The sequence below is a fragment of the Bufo gargarizans genome, chromosome 1 (genome assembly GCF_014858855.1).
Source record: "Bufo gargarizans isolate SCDJY-AF-19 chromosome 1, ASM1485885v1, whole genome shotgun sequence".
In the NCBI taxonomy this organism is placed as follows: domain Eukaryota; kingdom Metazoa; phylum Chordata; class Amphibia; order Anura; family Bufonidae; genus Bufo; species Bufo gargarizans.
The window spans coordinates 574,752,603-574,772,589 of NC_058080.1; the positions used below are offsets into that span (position 1 = coordinate 574,752,603).

The 19,987-nt window shown below is 44.5% G+C and overlaps 1 protein-coding gene across 6 annotated transcripts in view; it reads right to left on the reverse strand.

Moving 5' to 3' along the window:
• Nucleotides 1–19,422, reverse strand: part of B3GNT4 (UDP-GlcNAc:betaGal beta-1,3-N-acetylglucosaminyltransferase 4) — a 34,761-nt gene extending 15,339 nt beyond the window's left edge. For 5 of the 6 annotated variants that reach the window (XR_006388680.1, XM_044290428.1, XM_044290414.1 and 2 more), the window contains exon 1: nt 18,832–19,422. The gene's annotated coding sequence lies outside the window, so the exon portion shown is untranslated. The remainder of the gene's footprint in view (nt 1–18,831) is intronic. The other variant, XM_044290446.1, reaches the window with a different exon arrangement.
• Between the last annotated feature and the right edge of the window lie 565 nt (nt 19,423–19,987).

The following is a 19,987-nucleotide window of genomic DNA, read 5'->3' on the forward strand; positions in this document are numbered from 1 at the left end:
AGGACTGTAGTATGGCAATTATAATTACCCTATGCCAGCACACAGATGCCACAAAAATATTAAAAGTTGTACTCACCTCTCCATGATCCCCTAATGTTGCACCTGAGTCCCTGAAATGACATCCCAGTGCGATTTGGTGATGTCATTGCGACAGGACCTTACATTCTCTACCTGGACCTCGCATATTGTAGGACACAAGCCTAAAGCAGCCAGTGGCCTACAAGACAGAGTGGTAGGGCAGGGAACATATACTTCTCTGATCCGATTCAAAAGTATCAGTCCTGTGAACACCAATACAGTTGAAACTGTTGCTCCCCAGGGGATCACTAATCCTCCCCAGGTGTGTAACACTATGTTGGCCACAGGCTGCCAACCCCCTCTCCTGCACCCCTGCTAGCTATGCCTCTGATTAGTCAGTCTTGAGAAAAATATATTTGGTCTGTCATACTTCTTACTCAGGAGCTTACTGAGATTCCTCCTGACGCTTGAAAGGAAAAGATGGCACCGCACCAAGAGTCATTGACAAAAGTATGTGCTAGGTCTAAGGAAACTTCTGTTTTTATCGGAAGACCTATCCGGGATCTCATTAAGTGCAATCAAAGTTTGACCTTCAACCACATATCTCCATTGCAACTATAAGGCACTATGGAGTAAAGAAAAGGAAGATGCTTCTAAAGTATTTTAAAATTATACTTTATTCTCAATAACTATGCTGATCTCTTAAGGTACTGGGGAATACATTTTAGGAACCTTATACTAGAAAAGATTCTTTGTATGCTAACAAAAACCTAATTCTGACAAACCTATCCTTAATATTTTCCAGTGAAGAAGACTCTTCTATTAAGGGTCCATTCACACGTCCACAACTGTTTTGCGGATCCGCAATACACGGACACCGGCCATGTGCGTTCCGCATCTTGCGGACCGCACATGTCCATCACTATGATAGAAATGCCTTTTCTTGTCCATGGCTGTGGACAACAATAGGACATGTTCTATTTTATTGCGGGGCCGTGGAACGAAAGTGCAGATATAGCCCTATGGAAAATGAATAGATATGCACCCGTTCCGCAAAATTGCAGAACGGATGTGGACCCATTTTGCAGACGTGTGTATGGACCTTAACAAATTAACAGTCGAGGAAGCAATTGCCACACTTACTTTTCTGCCTTGAAAATATACTTTTATGTAATCTTATGACTCATTCATCAAGCAGGAAGTTAGAAGATTCCTACTTGCTGAAGAAAGGAGGGGGAAATTCCACAATTTTAATTGATCCCAGAGTAAGGGCTCATGCATACAGCCATAAGTGTTTGCGGGCCGCAAAACGTGGAGCTGCATAACACGGATCCTGGCTGTGTGCATACTGCAATTTTCTTTACTTCAATAGAAAAGTTAATCCTTGTCCACAAAACGGACAAGAATAGGACATATCTTTTATAGGGGGCTGCAGAACGGACATGCGGTTACCACACAGTGTGCAGTTTCCAATCTTTTTTCGGTCCAATTGAAATGAATGGGCCCGCTTGTACCGGATGCGGACCAAACATACTGGTCTGCACAAGTCCTTAGAAAGAGATGGTCTCTCTTGTGATCTTCCAAAGTGCTGTTCCCTATCATGTACCTCCCCAGCTGCTGGGTCACATGCAGATTTTAAAGGACTGGTGACCTCCTGCTTGAGTTGCTCATATTATAGTGTGCCTTTTATTGTGTCTGGGCATTGTTTTTGGTTTATCACCTCACATTATCTGATGTTCTTGTTCAGTTTTGTGCGTCAGCCATGAATTAGAGTTTAACCGTTTATAACGTAGTTAATACTCTCAATAAATGTACATGCATTTTGTCATCATGGGTTGCTCAAAAAACAATCAAACTTCAGCTAACCAGAATTTGAAATAGGAATTTAAAGAAGGAAAGTTGTTTTCCAGGGGAATAATTTATTTAATCTTTAAAAAGAGGGCAAAAATGGGTTAAAAAAAGAAAAAAAATTACTCACCTCCCTGATCGCCCGCCAGTGCTGTTCTGATTCATCTCCAGTTCTTGGGAGCCTGTTCAGCTAATCAATGGTCAGAGCGGTGAACTTCCTCAGTCAGTGACTGGCTGAATGTGCAGTCAAGCCAATTTCTGTGAAATGGAGTGCAGCAGGGAGCGGAGCATTATGGGGATCATGACATATTTTTGACTCCTGGAAAAAGAGTTTTGCAAGATCTGTGTGTAGCCCCAGCCTTAAGTCTCGTTCACATTTCTGTGACCATTTGATGTTCATGAAAGAGCATGTACAGGCCTCTCTTAGTGTTATTCTCATCCTATAAAGTGATGGTCAATTGATAGGATATACAGATATATAAAGTGGCCACAGCAATGGTTCAGCATTGAAGAGAAACTAAAGGCTAAATCACTAGTACACCACCTTTCAATAAAGATTCCCCTTAGGGACTGCTCCTTGCCGTTCAAGTGAATAGGACAGAGCAGTCCCATGGAAGTGAATTTGGATGGATGAGTTGTAATTACACTGCTCACCACTGCAATGTCGACGGTGAGAGGGTAAACTGAAGAGAAGGCAGCGCTTGTACGAGTGCTGCGTTCTCTTCAAACAGCTGATCGTCGGGGATGCCAGAAGTCAATCCCCCGCCAATTTGATATTGATGAAACTATCCTGAAGATAGGTCATCAATATAAAAAAGCGGAGAACCTCTTTAACAATATGCTATGCCTTTACAAAACAGGAATAACCCCTTTAATCCAGTCACAAATGTAACAAAGGTTCTGATGGATTTTGGGTGGGTGGGTGGGTTTTTATAGCCAAATTACAGCTCTACGTCACACAAAAGGTTTTGATCACATAACTTTTCTGAGACTTGCGGCTGCAATGTCACCTCAGCCTAAAAGGGCTCCCGAAAATCAAAACTTATCTGATGACTATTGATACTAAGGGTCCATTCACACGTCCGTATGCGTTTTACGGATCCGCACAGACACCGGCAATGTGCGTTCTGCATTTTGCGGACTGCATATCGCCGGCACTCCCATAGAAAATGATTTTTCTTGTCTGCAATTGCGGACAAGAATAGGACATGTTCTATTTTTTTTTTGCGTAACGGAAGTGGAGATCCACAAATGCGGACTGCCCATTCTGGCCCTATTGAAAATGAATGGGTCCGCACCTGTTCCGCAAAATTGCAGAACAGATGCGGACCCATTTTGCGGACGTGTGAATGGACCCTTAAGGTGGATTTACACTTCCTGATGTAAAAGTCGATTGTTGGGAAGGAAGTGTTCATCTGTGACAATATCTGCAGGTTTAGTGAAGGATACTGATGCATTTACATGCAGCGATCTCCTTCACTGTATGAAGATGAGGAATGGCTATTGCAATCCTTCGTCCTCATACAGCTGCATTGTTTCTGCGCAGCAGATCGTTGTTTAGGCAGCACGCGATCTGCTGTCCACAAACAATAATTTGTGTGCCCGCATGAATGACAGAATCACCTGATGAACTAGCGTTTAGGTCATTCATTAAGTATCAGTGGCCTCTTTACAGAGGCAGATTGTCGGGAAAGAGTGTTTGCAGGTACATTCATTCCCAGTAATCTGCTCGAATATTAGGTAGGGTAAATCCACCTTAAATGGGTTGTCTGTTTTTTACTGTTGATCAGATCGGCAGGGGTCCAATTCCCAGACGATCATTTATTTTAAGATAAGGCAGCGCTAGTATAATTGCTGCCTTCTCTGCTGTGTTTACCTGCTCACCGCATCAATTTCAGCGGTGACCAGGTGAAATTACAAGCATGTCGTCCCCATTCACGTTTATGGCACAGTTCTGTCTGTTTAAGTTAATACTACAGAGCTGTCCCATAGAAGTAAATGGGGATGACATACTTGTAATTACACCTGCTTCTCACTGCAATTGCTGCAGTGAGCAGGTAAATAGTGCAGATAAGGCAGCGCTCCTATGAACGCTGCCTTCTCTTCAAACAACTAATCGTGGGGGTGCTGGGAGTCAGACCCCTGCCGATACGATATTGATGATCTATACTGAGGATAGGTCATCAGTAGTAAAAAGCAGACAACCCCTTTAAGGCTATGGCTACAGTGCAATTTTTTTTTCTTTTGCTACAGATTGATTTACCACCCTGCTGCAGTCCAAGGGAATACATTAGATAATATCAAGAACCACTTTTTTACATTTTCTTTTAGTGCTTCCTATGTAATGTAACTGACACATAGTGCAGGTGATCATATAAAACTATTGCAATTTACACTGGAGCACAACATGTTCCGCTTTGACCATCGTATCTACCACAAGCTCAGGGGGGTGTTGATGGGGAGCCCCTGTGCGCCTACGTACGCCAACCTCTACTTAGGCTGGTGGGACCATGAGGTGGTCTTCTTGGACGATACCCATGTATCAATGTAGACATTAGTCTATGGGTACATTATATCGACGTTTTAATTCTTTGGTCTAGTAGTGTGGAGGACTTCAATATATTCATGGCCTACCTGAATTTTACATCAGAGATCCATACCACACAAATTACGTTCTTGGACCTGACCATATTCAGGGACCAAGATGGTAGGGTGAAGACATGTCTGTTCCGGAAAGACACGGCCACCAATAGTCTGTTACAGTGGGATACTTAAAAAGTGCATTCCCAAGGGACAATAACTAAAATTATGGTGAAATTGCTAAGGTTTCAGATTTCAGGATGGCAGCTAGTGATCTTCAAAAGGAGCTTTTACAACAGGGGGTACCCACAACGTATATTGGCTAGGACATACCAACACCCCGTAGCCATAAACCGTGAAACACTGTTGGATCCCAGGGTCTGTATGCAGGATAACGGATTTATTTGGATAATCGGGAAATGGCATCAGCACCTTGAAGTAATAAATCGGCTAGCTGATTTATTCCTTCAAGGTGCTGATGCCATTTCCTACATTTCAATACCACCAATAGATCCCTGCCATTACATCTGAGTGTATTGACCTACTGGAGAAAACCAATGTAGGATACAGGGTTTGGTTGGTTGGTTTGCGAGTTGGATTGGCACAAGGGGTGGGGGTTCCCTCTATTTAGCAAGCTGAATTTGGCGGCCGCTTCATGGCCACACAAGCCCCAGTGCCACTGCCTCATCACTCAAGGTGGATGGCCATTTATGTTTGTTTGTCTCTCACCTTGTGGTTTCCCCGCTCTTGATGAGCCCTTAACTGGCGAAACATGTAGAAAAGGGGGTCGGGGGTGTTAAACGGTCAGATTAGTGACAAGGCAGCAGCGCTTGTTCTATAATAGGCTCATCCTATTGTTGAAATACACTCACCTAAAGAATTATTAGGAACACCTGTTCTATTTCTCATTAATGCAATAATCTAGTCAACCAATCACATGGCAGTTGCTTCAATGCATGTAGGGTTGTGGTCCTGGTCAAGACAACCTCCTGAACTCCAAACTGAATGTCAGAATGGGCAAGAAAGGTGGGCTACAACAGCAGAAGGCCTCACCGGGTACCACTCATCTCCACTACAAATAGGAAAAAGAGGCTAAAATTTGCACGAGCTCACCAAAATTGGACTGCTGAAGACTGGAAAAATGTTGCCTGGTCTGATGAGTCTCGATTTCTGTTGAGACATTCAAATGGTAGAGTCCAAATTTGGCGTAAACAGAATGAGAACATGTATCCATCATGCCTTGTTACCACTGTGCAGGCTGGTGGTGGTATTGTGTGGGGGATGTTTTCTGGGCACACTTTAGGCCCCTTATTGCCAATTGGCCATCGTTTAAATGCCACGGGCTACATGAGCATTGTTTCTGACCATGTCCATCCCTTCATGACCACTATGTACCTATTCTCTGATGGCTACTTCCAGCAGCATAATGCACCATGTCACAAAGCTCAAATCATTTCAAATTGGTTTCTTGAACATGACAATGAATTCACTGTACTAAAATAGCCCCCACGGTCACGAGATCTCAACCCAATAGAGCATCTTTGGGATGTGGTGGAACGGGAGCTTCGTGCCCTGGATGTGCATCCCTCAAATCTCCATCAACTGCAAGATGCTATCCTATCAATATGGGCCAACATTTCTAAAGAATGCTATCAGCACCTTGTTGAATCAATGCCACGTAGAATTAAGGCAGTTCTGAAGGCAAAAGGGGGTCCAACACCTTATTAGTATGGTGTTCCTAATAATTCTTTAGGCGACTGTATAGGTCCCATACTAATGACGTACACTATGTTAGTGGATTAATAAAGACGAAACAGTCTATCCTCTAGTAAAAGGGTCAAGCGAGTAGCAGCTACTTTGCCCAGTATTTAGTGGTGTCACATAGTACAACTGCTCTAACGTCATATATTTTAGGTTAGCTGGTGCAACTTCACCATACACTTGACATGTTTTATTCTACATCATATACTCCTATGGGTACTGCTGCCCAAAAAGTACACATTGTTTTCAAATAGCCTTATGATTACAAATATTGAAGCAACCAGTTGATACAAAAAAAGCTTTATATTGACACACTGTGTTCAGCTAAGCTTATTGGCAGCAGTATATCACTAGCTTGTTTCAGCTGGGGGTGTATGCATAACAATTTCGATGTGGATACGTCATTCAATTGTGGTAATATAGATATCCCACCGAAACCCTCAGCAATTTTTCTGCCTGATAGACCCGATTATCCGGGCCAAGTTCCCGCCATATTTTTAATAAGTTTAAATTTGGATCGAATAGAATTTTATAGAAATTCGCTCATCTCTAATTATTTCGCGGCGAATCGCTTAAAAAAAAAAACAAACAAAACAAAAAACTTCTGTTTCCTGGCTGCAGAGAGCCTTTATAGTGGTGTGCAGTGCCTTGCAGTAACACGCATAGGAAGTCTGCTGTGGTAGTGAAGCAATACTGTGCGTCAGTATAACAAGCAGATGACAGGCGTCGCTCTTAGAATCACTGCACACTTCACTTATTTGGGCAGTTACGGGGCCAAAACTGACCAAATAACTCAAGTGTGAAGTCAGCCTTACAGGTCAATGTTAGAGTCAAGAAGACACGCACTACTTTTACACAGTCATCAGATGTCTACAGAACCTATTCTATTAAACGCTTATACAAGTAGAGCCTCCCCAACAGAGGGTGTCAGCAGCAAGTTTGTGTTGACGTCACAGATTATTTTGCCTTTCCTCTGATCCGTCAGAACAATAACCCCTAAAAAACTGATCCAGTCTGTGGAGAATCCGCCTTCACTCAGTCAGCATTTGGTCAGTAATCCATCAGTATTGCTAAAACCCCCAAAAAACTGGAGCGGATCCAAAACAGAGATCACACGTGAATGGAATATTTACATGTTTTCTGTGTTTTGTACCCACTCCTGCTTTTAGCTACCAAATCATGAGCCAATTCTGATGCAAAATAGGGACCATGTCGTGCAGGCCTTACTGCTGTTACATAAACAGGATCCGTTGCGAGTCTCATTTTTCCTTCCTCCTTACAGATCAGAAGGGTCAAAAATGATGATGTCAGCCAGGCCGACGGGCAAAATAGTGGCCAAGTCATGAAGTGGGAACAGCATGAGAAGTCCACAGAGTGGCCCTATGACGTAGTGGTGAGATGGAAGCAGCATGAGGAGACCACAGTGTGGCCCAATGACAGAGTCTGGAGGTGGCAGCAGCAGCAGCATGAGGAGACCATAGAGTGCCAAAATAACAGCATGGAGGTGGCAGAATCAGCATCAGGAGGCCACAGGTGGAGAACCAGAAGTCATCCCTCTGCTGAATGGCGACAATTCGGCTGTCACTATGCAAGCAAATGAGCATGCATCGGGCAATTTGTGCAAGTAACTCGGAGGGACTCCCTGCCTCCATCTCCACTGCATACTGCCACCGTGTGTCAGGGTCCTCTGCCTAGTCGTCCTCATCACCCTGTAACTCCTCTGGCTGCTCCTGATCTCCTGTCAACCTGTGTAGAAAAGCCACCCATTTCGCTACACATTGCTTGTGCTCCAATGTCCTCCTCCTCCAGTTCAGCCCCCACAAGTCTCATGTGGCCATGAGATCTAGGCGCCACGTCTTCAGTCCCCTGACCAGCATCTATTCCAGGACATGATGCAGTGGAATAACGTTGTTCAAACCCCTAGTCCTGGCGACTGACAAATAACGTGGCCTCCTCAAAGGGCCTGAGCAAACGCCAGGTGTCATGCATGAGCTGCCACTGGCTGACATCGTAGTTACACAGGGGAGTACTCCTGTCCGCTTGGATCATGAAGAAATCGTTTATGGCCTCTCTGTTCATATAGTCTGTCCAACATATGAAGGGTAGAATTCCAACGGGTGGAAACGTTGCATATCAGCCTATGTTGGGGGATGTCGTTCTGCCGCTGCAGCTCAAAGAGAGTGTGTGCTTTGTGGTGTATGAGTGGCTGAAGTACATGCAAAGGTTCCTGGTCATTTTTAGGATGTCTTGCAGATGGGTGGAAGACTTCAGGAACCACTTGACAACCAGATTGAACACGTGTGCCATGCAGAGCGCATGGCTCAGCCCTCCTTGACGCAGCGCCGACACCATGTTCGTCCCGTTGTCTGTCCTCAACGGTCTCTGGGTCAGGACCCTGACCGCTCACAACACCAGCTCCCACGTCACTCTCCTTATCACTACTTGCCCGCCTACCAGAGGATTTGTCCTCCACATCTTGGCTGGCCACTAGCTGCCAACTGTCCTCTAGTAGCTCGTCCTTGCTGTATAGTAGAGCTGAGCCCACAGTATAAAATACTTCTCTGGCTGAGGGAACAGAAAAGGACAGGAGGCAGGTTGAGGACAGGTGAGGGAACAGGGTCTGCTCCTGGGCCATGCCAACTAAGGGTTGTCTGACGAACCCACTGACTCTTGGCTGGGGTTGTCTGATGTCACTTGGGATGAAGTGGATGACCAAGTCAACCATTCAAGAACCGCTGGGTTGCTGGTGAAGACACGACCGCTAGATGACACCGGGAGCTCAGGCCTCTCGCTGCAACTCCTGTTCTGCCTCTCCAATCTAAGCATTAAAAGTGTGATCTCTGTAACTTACAGTTGTGATGAGATAGCAGTAACCATCAAACTTAGTTGAATTGGCTGATAGTGACTCGATCCAAAAGACACCTTGTAGAGCGTGAAGAAGTTTATTCCAAACTATGCATACACTGATGAACAAATGGATAGGTCAAAAAATCATGCTGTGAGCAGCTAACAGAATACATGTGGCTGAGATGAAGAGTGAAGCAAGAATGCAAAGGAGGGAGGGGAGTAGACTATACAGAGGACAGCACTTGCACCCCAATACAAGAACGGTTTGCTGGAATTACAGATCTGTATAATGGCAATTCGGGTCCCCAGTCAGTGCAGCAAGGTGTAATAGGATTGTTCCTATTACCCAGGCTGTAAACTCCCCTACTGAACCCTGTTCTGGTTTAATGCTGTGTAATAATTCCTCCCTATCATTTCCCTACACTTCTAATGCGCTTTCCCTGAACTGCTATTGAGCAAAATATACGTTTTCAAGTCTTTCCTAGAACTGTTCCTAGCGCCTGCTGACATCTCTCCCTGCACTAAGTACACTGAAAAATGGCTGAATCCAAGATGGCTGAGGCTATTTATAGAGCTGTGACACCACAAGGCTGTCTGGCTGCTGATTGGCTGCATGCATGGCATTATGGGTGATCCCTCGTTCCCAGAGTTCTTTGCTCCAAGTCCTAACACATGCAGCAGCCATTTTTTTTTATGCGATTCGTTACCACGAAGCGTGAGGAAATTGGGAGGCGAATCAAATTTTTCCTGAAAATCGGATCGAATTCCACTTTGTCGCTCATCTCTAGTTATAATCAAACTTTAATTGTTTTGCTTTTTAAACATTCCTGTAGACAGTAATTTTTATTTCTAAGGGGTACGTAAATTACGTTATTTTTGTTCATTTATAAGTTTCAGAATCTGAATCCATAAGATTTTTTCCTGATTGTATGTAGGTACACGTTTTAGAAGCCTGTATGTTGTAACCAGGTAGTATTCCTGCATGCGGTTTTCCAAGTCACTTAGGCCTCATGCACACGGCCGTTTTGGTCCACAAAAAAAAAAATTATAGATATGTATATATATATATATATATATATATATATATATATATATATATATATATATATATATATATATATATATATATATATATATATATATATATATATATATATATATATATATATATCTCCATCTCTCTCCATCTCTCCATCTCTATATCTATCTATCTATCTATATATATATCCTGTCCTATTCCTGTCCGTGCTTTGCGGACAAGAATAGTCAGTTATTTTAAAGGCTGTCCGTGCCGTTCCGCAATTTGCGGAATGCACATGGACGCCATCCGTGTTTTGCGCAAAACACACAACGGTCATGTGCATGAGGCCTTAGTGCTACATTTTGTCACAATGTGTTGGTGTTTTTCTGTAGACTATTTTACAACCTTCCGCCAGAACATGTTGCAACGTATTATCTATGAGGAAAGTAGGTAAATATTTATAAACCAAAGTTCGTATTTGAAAAAAAAAAATAGTGGGCTGTATTTTAATATTTTTGGGTTAACAATTGACTCTGTGGTTTTTGATTAACTTGTGCCTCCGCTGTACTTAACATCCATTTAGGGTATGCCCTTTGTGACAATCTTTGGTGAATAATATGAATTTCTTGTTGGTACAGAGCTTCTGTACGGCAATTGCGCTTCATGCGTGTCGTTTCACCCACTGGGATTGCTTTTAATGTGTAATGTGGATGGTTAGTTCTGCCATGTAAAATGGTATTTCCTGGAGTGGGTTTGGTGGTGGCTAGGGATGAGCGAATCGACTTTGGATGAAACATCCAAAATCGATTTGCATAAATCTTTGTTCTAATACTATACGGAGCAGGAGCTCAGTACAGTATTAGAATGTATTGGTTCCGATGAGCCGAAGTTATTGCTACCACTTGGAACTGAACCCGAGTTCAGGAAATGTTTTTTTTACAGTACAAATTAAGTTATTGCGCGAAGTCTCGCAAAGCAATAACTTTGGCTCATCGGAGCCAATACATTCTAATACGTACAGTATTAGAACAAAGTTTTATGCGAATAGACTTAGGATGTTTCATCGGAAGTCGATTCGCTCATCCCTAGTGGGGGTGTAACGTTATACTTCTCTACTTCGTGAGATTTCCCTACCCTCGTCACTTCTGGTCGCACTGAACATGACGAGGTGTGCAGCGCCGCGCAGGCACACAACGATGGGTTAGGGAAATTTTACAGCAAAGTGCGCATGCGCCGGAAGCCTGCAGCGCTGCGCAGGCGCACAACGACAGGTTAGGGAAATTTCACAGCAGAGTGCGCATGTGCAGGGAGCCTCGCTGGCGGTTAGGGTAGGGAAAAATTATAGGCCAGTGCGAAGGGGCGGTGATCGGATGGATGTTCTCAGCTGGACACCGGCCGACACTGCTCATGCGGTTAGGGTAGGGAAAAACCACTGGCCCGTAAGTAATTTTTCCCTTTCCTAACCGCTGGTGAGGCTCCCGGCGCATGCGCAGTGTCGGCCGGTGTCCAGCTGAGAACATCCATCCGATCACCGCGCCTGCGCACTGGCCCATAACCGCCGTTGTGCACCTGCGCGGCGCTGCACGCATCCTCACGTCAAGTCCGGTGCGACCAGAAGTGAGGAGGGTAGGGAAATCTCACGAAGTAGGGAAGTATGACGTTACAGGGGCAATAGTTAGATTATTGATTCCCATCAATTTTTTATTCAAAAATACAATTTCTTCTGTGTGCACTGAATAGCTAAATTTAAGATGGTTTGGCAGATACATCGATAATCTGCTATTTATTTCACAGGGAGATGTGTCTGCCATCCCATCTTTTGTGTCGTATTTAAATGACAATTGTTACAATCTTAAATTTACCCATCCAATTGCAGTACAGAAGCTCTGTACCAACAAACACATTATTCACGATATGGAGTCCTTAGGATTCCTTTTGTATTTCTGGAACATACCGGACTTTTTAGACAGACTCCCTATCCTTGGTCTTCCCTTCCCTCTCCACTCCCCTTTTCTCTTATTATCCACCTTTATTTTTGTTGTTCTTTCTTGTTAGTTCTTTTGCATTGTTTATGCTTCATATGCTCATTGGTTAGTCTCATATTACATCAAGGTTTAGTATCTTGTGTTGAGATACCTTTAAGCATTTGGTCCATTTGATTGTTGTTTATTTACCTTCTGCTGTCAGCTATCATTGCAGAATTTTCTGACACTCACATGGTATTGTACTGTTTATCTCTGGCATTGTCCTCCTTTAGTTTTTTATTATTTTTCTATATTATGTATTAAGTGCGTTTAAAAATGGATAAAATCCAGTTAACTCTCCGAATGAGAAATAAACTCCTATTCACCAAAAATTGCCACAAAGGGCATACCCTAAATGGATGTTAAGTACAGCGGAGGCACAGGTTAATCAAAAGCCACAAAAGTCAATTAGCAACAAAAAAAATATATAAAATTAATAATAAATATATATCTCAAATGAACACTTATGTCAATTTACACATCACAATACAGTACACTATTTTTTCAAATACGAATTTTAGTTTCTAAATATTTGCCTATTCTCTAAGTGGATAATAGTTGCAACATATTCCAGTGGTAGGTTGTAAGATAGACTACAGAAAAGCACCTACATTGGGACAAAAAGTAGCACCACGTGACTTGAAAACCACATGCAGGAATACTATCTGGTTACAACATACAGGCTTCTATGCACCCTTGTAAAACGTGTACCCACATACAATCAGGAAAAAAAAGGTTTATGGATTCAAATCATTCTAAAACTTACCCAATAAAAGAATATATAAAATTGTTACACCGGAGGAGTAGTTTATATGATCACCTGCACTGTGTGTCAGTTACATTACATAGGAAGCACTAACGCTGGGTTCAGACCTGAGCGTACTTGAATGTACGCTCTGTATGCGCGATTGTACGGGCGTTTGCAATCGCGCATACAGAGACAAGCGAACGCCCATTGTCGCGCTTTCCCGCTAAAGTCTATGTACGGGAACGCGCGACAAGACGCCCCAAAGAAGCTCATGTACTTCTTGGGGCGTCGGGCGTTTTACAGCGCGATCGTACAAGCTGTAAAACGCTCAGGTGAGAACCATTCCCATAGGGAATCATTGGTTCTTGCCTGTTGAGCGTTTTATAGCGCGTAGGAACGCGCTGTAAAACGCTCAGGTATGAACCCAGCCTGAAAGACAATTAAAAAAGTTGTTCTTGGAACATGTGAATGATCTAGAAAATTAAAATAAAAACCGCAACATTTCTGGTGCTTCCAAGCATTTTGTGGAAAAACATGATGGAAAAATTAAACTCCATCAACGTAACATAGAAAAAGTTAGGCCAAATAGAAGAGGGGGCGATTTTAGTTAAATTTTATTAGAAAGAGAAACATAATGGATTTTTACACTTAATACCATCATTTTTTTGCTCTGCTCATCTCTTACATTACTAAATAACATGTCCACATTTGCATCAAGTGATCATACATAATATAATTTATATTTACATATTTCTATTTTTACTTTTGTTCCAGAATAAAGTATATACACTATAGAACTAATACCTTGCCGATATATATTGGCAAGGTATTAGTACATAGTTCAGTATATAATATATCATTCTTTTAAAGCATGGTTGAAGTGTTTGGTGTCGGCATATACATGGTTAATCTCTGCTGTGATTTAATTTCATCACATGTGTAGCTCACCTACTCCACAGCCTCTTCCTCCACCTATATACCACAGGTTTAGGCCTCTTGCACACGATCGTTGTGCCTCCATTCCGTGCATTGGAGACCGCAATTTGCGGTCCCCAATGCATGAGCAACATCCTTGCGGCGGCCGGGACGGATCGAGACCCACTCAACTTGAATGGATCCGTCATCCGTCCGCATCTATTTTCTTGCATTGCAGAGCCACGGACAGAAACACCAGGCTTCTGATCCGTGCGTCCGTTCCGCGTCTCTGTGATGTCAGCATCCGTGATGTGGAGTGCACACGGACCGGTGCCAGTGTATTGCCGACCCGCAATACGGGAACACAACGTTCGCATGCAAGAGGCCTTTTAGTCAGTATATTTTATTCTATGACTAAGACCTGAATTGGTCGAAACGTGTCAGTTTATGGAAATCACTCTTTCATCCTTTTCATAGACTGTGTGAGGCCACACCTCCTCCCGCTAATCCCCACCCGACAGCAACCCCAGCGTAAAGGGAATATAAAAGAATAAAAAATAAAATAATGTCTTAATAAATGACCCCCATTCACTTGAGTAAATAGGTCTGCAAGAAAAACAGACTGCATAAGGACGCCATCCATATGCAGTCCACTTATAACTCATCTACCGGCCAGAACACCGACAAGTTTAGCATTGCCCATCTAAAAGTGTCCTAACTTTGGAAAGCGCCTGTGATGCCCTCAGGGCTCTCAGCTGGGCAGTCTGTGAATCGCTGGCATAGACCACTTGCCAGGGCTGACAGGATATCTGCAGCGTTTGGCTTCATTGCGGAAATCCTGACACAAAGATGTCACCTCAGGCCAGAGCTTGTCACCATATATTGAGAGATGGTTCAGTTCTCAGGTATTTGACCACAACAATGAATATTAAAGGAGTTTTCTCACTAAGACACCACTTTTGGCTTTTCTAACCATGGTTGCCCAGTTGTAACCCCTGGAGGAAGCAACATCCGACGATATATCCGTCCTGCAGCAGCCACATCAGGGGAAATGTACCAGTAGAAGTCGGCCATTGAAAACTGACCTAATAATTATCCCCTATCTCGTGGACAGGGAATAACTTCAAACAACCGGAATACCCCTTTAAGGTGCATTTACACCAGGCAAGGTGAAGCCGATTGTCAAGAAGAAAGAGTTCCTTCCCAACACTCAGCTGCTTGTTAAGAGAAGGTGAAGTGCTGCATTAACGTGCAGCGATCACCTCCACAGTATGGGAAGGAGCAAAGGCTGCTGCCGTCTCTCGTCCCCATACAGAATGATTGGCATTGGGACAGCTCAATCTGCTGCCCGGGAACGATGTTTGAGGTGTTCACACCTCCAATCAGTTTACCCGATGATTGAATGTTTCACTCGTTCATCGGGTGATTGGCGACACCTTCAGTCAGGCAGACTATTGGGAATGAACATTCATAGGAAAGTTCGTTACCGATATTGGAGCCGGTTCACACACCGCTTTTGATGCAGTTTTTTTTTGCCAAAAACAGAAGCCGGTTAGAAGGGAATGAGAAATATAGAAGAAGGATTAATACTTCTCCTTCCTGAAGGATCCACCTCTGGCTTTGGAGAAAAAACTGCCATAAAAAGTGGAGTGTGACCCCAAGAAGGACCAAGGATGCAGCCAGCATTTACACTAGGCTTTTCTTTTAAAATGGGCGACTCCCACAGGGGTTTGTCATTCACGTTTCCTGGAAGACGGCATAACAATCCACATCTATAATTCAGTAGTGTGAGAGGACCTAGTGACAACCCCTGAGGGAGCTGTAATAGAAGGCACACTGGTTGTCACCCTATTGTCATACATAGATATTATAGACCACTCAATGTAACATTTCTTATACCTTTTAGATATATCTTATACCTACACACACACGCAGTATGCATAAATGCCCTATACACACACACGCAGTATACATACATGCCCTATACACACATGCCCTATACACACATGCCCTATACACACACACACGCAGTATGCATAAATGCCCTGTACACACACACACACACGCAGTATGCATAAATGCCCTACACGCACACACAGTATACACACACGCCCTATACATACATGCCCTGTACACACACACGCAGTATGCATACATGCCCTGTACACACACACGCAGTATGCATACATGCCCTGTACACACACACGCAGTATGCATACATGCCCTGTACACACACACGCAGCATGCATACATGCCCTGTACACACACACGCAGCATGCATACATGCCCTGTACACACACACGCAGCATGCATACATGCCCTGTACACACACACGCAGCATGCATACATGCCCTGTACACACACACGCAGCATGCATACATGCCCTGTACACACACACGCAGCATGCATACATGCCCTGTACACACACACGCAGCATGCATACATGCCCTGTACACACACACGCAGCATGCATACATGCCCTGTACACACACACGCAGCATGCATACATGCCCTGTACACACACACGCAGCATGCATACATGCCCTGTACACACACACGCAGCATGCATACATGCCCTGTACACACACACGCAGCATGCATACATGCCCTGTACACACACACGCAGCATGCATACATGCCCTGTACACACACACGCAGCATGCATACATGCCCTGTACACACACACGCAGCATGCATACATGCCCTGTACACACACACGCAGCATGCATACATGCCCTGTACACACACACGCAGCATGCATACATGCCCTGTACACACACACGCAGCATGCATACATGCCCTGTACACACACACGCAGCATGCATACATGCCCTGTACACACACACGCAGCATGCATACATGCCCTGTACACACACACGCAGCATGCATACATGCCCTGTACACACACACGCAGCATGCATACATGCCCTGTACACACACACGCAGCATGCATACATGCCCTGTACACACACACGCAGCATGCATACATGCCCTGTACACACACACGCAGCATGCATACATGCCCTGTACACACACACGCAGCATGCATACATGCCCTGTACACACACACGCAGCATGCATACATGCCCTGTACACACACACGCAGCATGCATACATGCCCTGTACACACACACGCAGCATGCATACATGCCCTGTACACACACACGCAGCATGCATACATGCCCTGTACACACACACGCAGTATGCATACATGCCCTGTACACACACACGCAGCATGCATACATGCCCTGTACACACACACGCAGTATGCATACATGCCCTGTACACACACACGCAGTATGCATACATGCCCTGTACACACACACGCAGTATGCATACATGCCCTGTACACACACACGCAGTATGCATACATGCCCTGTACACACACACGCAGTATGCATACATGCCCTGTACACACACACGCAGTATGCATACATGCCCTGTACACACACACGCAGTATGCATACATGCCCTGTACACACACGCAGTATGCATACATGCCCTGTACACACACACGCAGTATGCATACATGCCCTGTACACACACACGCAGTATGCATACATGCCCTGTACACACACACGCAGTATGCATACATGCCCTGTACACACACACGCAGTATGCATACATGCCCTGTACACACACACGCAGTATGCATACATGCCCTGTACACACACACGCAGTATGCATACATGCCCTGTACACACACACACGCAGTATGCATACATGCCCTGTACACACACACACGCAGTATGCATACATGCCCTGTACACACACACACGCAGTATGCATACATGCCCTGTACACACACACAGTATACATACATGCCCTATACACACACACACACACACACACACCCTATACACACACACACACACACACACACACACCCTATACACACACACACACACACACACATACATGCCCTGTACACACACACAGTATACATACATGCCCTATACACACACACACACATACATGCCCTATACACACACATGCAGTATGCCATATACACACACACACGCAGTATGCATAAATGCCCTATACACACACACAGTATGCATACATGCCCTATACGCACACACACACAGTATACATACATGCCCTACACACACATGCAGTATACATACATGCCCTATACACACACACAGTATACATACATGCCCTATACACACACACACAGTATACATACATGCCCTATACACACACACACAGTATACATACATGCCCTATACACACACACAGTATACATACATGCCCTATACACACACACAGTATACATACATGCCCTATACACACACACACACACACACACACACATGCCCTGTACACACACACACACAGTATACATACATGCCCTATACACACACACACACACACACATACATGCCCTATACACACACATGCAGTATGCCATATACACACACACATGCAGTATGCATACATGCCCTATACACACACAGTATACATACATGCCCTATACACACACAGTATACATACATGCCCTATACACACACACACACACACACACATACATACATGCCCTATACACACACATGCAGTATGCCATATACACACACACATGCAGTATGCATACATGCCCTATACACACACACAGTATACATACATGCCCTATACACACACACACACACACATGCAGTATGCCATATACACACACACATGCAGTATGCATACATGCCCTATACACACACAGTATACATACATGCCCTATACACACACACACACACACACACACACACATACATACATGCCCTATACACACACATGCAGTATGCCATATACACACACACATGCAGTATGCATACATGCCCTATACACACACACAGTATACATACATGCCCTATACACACACACACACATACATGCCCTATACACACACACACACATACATGCCCTATACACACACACATGCAGTATGCCATATACACACACACATGCAGTATGCATACATGCCCTATACACACACACAGTATGCATACATGCCCTATACACACACACAGTGCTATATCCGGCACTCGCCCGGTTCACACTGCACGGCTCTGTACCGTTACCTGTAGTCCCGGGCAGGCCGCCAGCTCCTGCTGCTCTCACTCCCGTGCCCAGCCGCTGTATGAGCCTGGCTCAGGCGGTGCCCGTCGTCCCAGTAACGCAGCTCCCAGAGCGGGCTATGAGCGGAGGCTGCATCCTCTGCGGCTTCCTCGCCTGTCAGTCTCCTGGTGTGTGAGGAGAACTTCCCAGGAGGGGGCTGCCTGGTTCCTAGATAGCAGTCACTATGGAGGGGAGAACGCTGAGCCGGCTGTTAGCTCGGTTTAACCCTGCACTCCCCGGGGCTGGGCCGTCCCTTTGTATCGATAAAAGGACTTGGATAAATAGAGGCTCCTAGCAACCCCCGACCGCCCGGGAATCAGGCGCAGCACAAAGAAGCTGCGGGCTCTTGCTGAGCTGGAGCATCCTGTCTTGCATGTTAAAAAGCAGAGGGCGACCACCTGTCACAGGGCGCGCACTATGGCCTGCTACACCCGGGATCCAGAGCCTTTCTCCCTCACTTTCCTGCCCATTCCAGGGATCTCAACTCTCCCGGAGGTTCAGGGAGTCTCCCGCTATTAGATAGCGGCTCCCTGACACCCGCATGTGAAACAATATCTCCCGGAAAGGTTTATCTCAGTCAGATAGCAGAGCAGAGAGATAAGAGAAGTGACAGGACAGTTTAGATTACAGGTTGAATTAACCCTTTAGGGTCAAATTGGCTTCTCAAGGAGATATATATGTTAAAGGCATCCCTTCTGTCTCATTCAGTAGCTATATAACTATTGAGAGAGATGCTTTTTTTTTTTTTTTAAATACATTTACACATTTAACCCTCCATTTTAATTATATTATTTACCCCAGTGTTAAATTCACACCCCCTGGATGCTTTAATCATATATATATATATATATAAATATGATAATTTGGGGCAGGGTAATGAGCCCGGTCCTCCACACCATAGAGCAAAGTGTGCAGATACTTCATATGTTTGGAAAATGTAATAAAAAGTTTGTGAAAAAACCCCCAAAAAAACCTCCCTGAAATGAGTTTTTGCAGGTTGGGATGTCTGCCATTCCACTGGTGTTTGGGTCAGGGGTTCTGGTAACAGAATACTAATTGGACCCCTTGTGGATAGGGAGTAAGTTGTCAGGGGACAACCCCTTTAGGCCACCTGCCAGC